This window comes from Elephantulus edwardii, unplaced genomic scaffold, assembly GCF_000299155.1.
Source record: "Elephantulus edwardii isolate Elephantulus edwardi_28Jun2011 unplaced genomic scaffold, EleEdw1.0 scaffold00473, whole genome shotgun sequence".
NCBI lineage: Eukaryota > Metazoa > Chordata > Mammalia > Macroscelidea > Macroscelididae > Elephantulus > Elephantulus edwardii.
In genome coordinates this window covers 36,338-40,070 of record NW_006400223.1, presented here as the reverse complement: position 1 = coordinate 40,070, position 3,733 = coordinate 36,338, and the positions used below count along the sequence as shown (strand labels likewise).

Here is a 3,733-nt window from a genome sequence, read left to right as displayed (position 1 = left end):
AGGCTGAGCTTAACTCCTGGCAAGAGATGCAAATCATAGTTGTTTTTTAAAAAATTTTTTTTTACCCCTGCAAACTTCAGGACATTTATCCAGCATTCTCACAGGGTTCAGAGTAAAACCAAAAGATCAAGGAATGAGTGACAAAAATGTTGAATCATTCTGGGTTCCCCCGTGATTAGTCTATCACTTTAGTCACAGAACAAGACAGAGATCTTTTAAGTGGGTTTGCCTTTCCAGTGGGTCATATGTTGCCCAAGTTGATGACAGCAGGAACTTTGGGACCATGCATGTTAAGTCTGTATTCATTAATCACTTCCGTTCACTCTTTAAAAACAAAATCTAACAAAAGGGCAGGGGAACTATTCAGTACCAAAGATTAAACAACTATATATATATATATTCCTGTATATATATAAAATCCTGTGATTCTACTTATGATTCCTCTGCTGCGAAGATCTAGGAGCATAAAAAAGCCTTGCGTCCCCCATGAAAGGTGGCTCTTAATGCTTCAGAAAGGTTATGAATAGGCAGTCTGGTCCTGCTACCTTCATTGATCTGGACTATCCATGGCTTCATTGTAAGTGATTATCCTTTTGGGATCTTGCTTCTGCAAATTCCAAACAGGTTCCATTTCTTTAGTGTGATATACAATAGCAGAGTTCAGGTCAAAAGAACCCCAGCTATCATTCCTTTCTAGGCCTCTCTGGTATTTTTGTTCTTTGGGGGAGCCTAACAAGGTGTTCGTGGGAGAGGCCAAAGGAATTTGATTTTCTATCTTATAGTCCTTTGAAAGAATCACTAAAGCACCTTGACTATTGGTGTCTGCTTTTTGCAGATCACCTATATGACTGGGTTCCAAGGATAAGGCTCCACTTTCACTGGTAGTCCCAGATTTTATAATACTACCCAGAACTTGAGGACTAGTCCATTTTCCCAGCTCATATGCCTTAGGAAATACAGGATGCTCAGTTCCTGAGGGGATTATTTCAGCACCCTGTGAAACCAAAGTGGCAGGATATTCCCCTTGAAATGTTACTTCCATTACTTTATGATCTGATGACTTTCCAACAACAGTCTCAGGGCCAGCGCTGGCCTCATTTATAAATGATAAACCTCACTGATTCTGGAAGATAACCCCCAGGTTTTGCTGATCTGTCTGGGAGGGCAGATCCACTTGTGCTGTGCTCAATAGCACAGTTTGCATATTTGAAGGGTAGATAAAAAGGCCAGACTTTATTTGTTCAGCAGCTGCTGAAGTTAAACTCATGTTCTGGAGAACTGAATCAGTTTCAGAAGAGATAGATGTCAGAGTATTAGCAGCAGTAGTTATCATTGGCTGACCCCCTGGAGAATACACACTTCCATCAGTCCCTGCTAAAACAGCCCCATTAGAAAAGTTGGCAGAAGTAACAGATTTCAGTGCAGACATAGGGACCTGGGATAACCAATTTGGCAACTGGGTCTGAGTTTCTCCAGTAGATGATGATGATGAGGATGGAGACACAGAAGAATTCTGTGCAGCTTTGTTGAGGTTTTCCTTAACTTTGCTTGCATAACTTATTTTAGGAACTATTTTAGCACTGCTATCGTCCACTAGAAAAACTGGGGTTGTCCAGGAATCCTCTTTGGAGGCAACAGCTGAAGCATGCTTTTCCTTGGGCCTATAATAAAACTTGTTCCTCCAGGTCCACTTTCATACTTCCAAATGGGCTTAGAACCATCTACCTGATTTCCCTTTTGTTTATATAGTCAGGCTTGAAAGTTTCAAGTCCCTGTTTTAAGGTTGGAACACTGGTTTCTTGTTGCATTATTTTGTCTTGCACTAAGTTGAGATTTTCACAACCCTTGGCACTATTGCACCTAGCTTTCCTTTTTTGGGAGAAGTATAACCACTCTCAGATCCACTGCCATCATTATCTACCCCTTTACCCATATAACCATTAGTAATATAGCCAGAATTATTTGTTACAACACCATTTGGAATTGCTACAGTATCCGTCTTGTCTACAAATTGGTTCTCTCCAGATCTGTTTTCATAAGACTTTCCATTCTTTTTGTCCATGCTATTTTTCAGAGTGAAATTCTTGGTTTTAATTCCTGCTCTTCCTGTCCTTCACAGTATGCTTCACGTTAGTGTCTATAACTTGGTTACCATCGAGGACTCTGGAAAAAGGGTTGGTAGCTTCATCGAAACCCAGGTTCTTTGAAGATATTTCTCTTTCTCCAGCATTACCATTTAGTTCAGCATATCCTTTCCTTGATTCAGTCTCATGAATGAACCATGTCAGTTCATCCCCAGGGACCTGCCGAGGGCCGTGCACCGAACCCAGCTGGCCACCGGGGGGTGGGGTGGGGGGGTGGGGTGTGGTTACACAGAGGGGCGAGGCAGCGGCCGCTGGGAATCCCTGGTCACCCGGCTCCGCTGTGCCGAGTGCCCCCTCGACACCCTTCCCCCTCTGCTCCTGGGTCCACCTTTCAAACTTTGCTCTCCACCAGTTTCGCATTGATGATACCACATCTGAAGACAGGAGAGCCATGGACCTGGAAATTATCCAGGCACCTTCCTGTCTGGAAGTACTATCCATGTGACCTCCATGTTGTTGTTACTGAAACAGCTGTCAAGAATTTTCACCTCTCCTCACACCAGAATCACATCTAAACTACCAATACACCTCCTTGAATAATTGTACAAACTCCTGTAGGGTACCTTCTTATTACCACTGCCCTACTTCAATTTAGTCACATATGAAAGTAGGAATAATCTTTAAAATTGCAGTTCTATTCATGTAATAGTTCTGTTTAAAAGCCCTCAGGGCTTAGAACTGACCCAAATCCTCACTTAGCCTCTAAAAAAAAGAGTGACTTCTCTGATGTCCCTGGCTCACCCCACGGCTGTGCAGCAACACTGACTTTTTTCAGCTCTCTGCTTGCTGTGCTTTCTTGGCTTTCATATGCTCTCTTCCTTGAGAGCACTTACTAACATCACATTGGTCATTGCATGCATGTGTGGCATCACTTGCTTAGTACATTGGTCTACCTTGGACATTCTCAGGGTGTGCTCCAGATCTACTGAGCTTACAGTGGCATAGTTCTATCATTTCTCCACATTTCAGACCACAGAAAAATATGGAAACATCTCAACTTAATTTATTTACCTTCAAAATCCACCCAAAGTAGTTCAGCCTAGGGTTTACTTGTGAAAATGGTTGTGAAACTCCTAAAAACGGTATTAAACAAATGGGGATTTCTGAAAGAATAGCATCACACCGTCAGCACAGTGCTAGGATTGCTCAGGAATTCAAGGAAAACTCAACATTAGGAAACCTATTTAAAAATCAACCACATTAACAGGTTAACAAATAAGTGCCATGTGTTCATCTCAGTAGCTACCAAAACTGTAGGATCCATTCCAATGGTGGTGGTTGTTCAGTTCCGTTGAGTCGTAGGCGACTCATAGTGACCCTATGAACGAAAGTCCTCAACACTTGTGTGCAAGACTTTTATTCTTTCTCCAGGTTCATAGGGTTTCCGGAAGCAAGCTATTTATGGAAGTGGATGCCATTCCTGCTTCCAAGCCTGTTATCCACCATGGGTAACCATTATCGCATTTGAAACATCAGTGTCACAGTGTTCAGCTTCACAGTGATCACAAGTTACCTCTTAATGGCAAGTGGACACACCACGGCTATACGACCTTTGGCTTGGTAGCATCACTTTGGGTCCACTAGGCCAA

At 42.6% G+C, this 3,733-nt stretch overlaps 1 pseudogene; it reads right to left on the bottom strand.

Annotated features, from left to right (window-relative positions):
- Window positions 1-547: 547 nt before the first annotated feature.
- Window positions 548-2,585, bottom strand: LOC102848276 (annotated as a pseudogene).
- Between the last annotated feature and the right edge of the window lie 1,148 nt (window positions 2,586-3,733).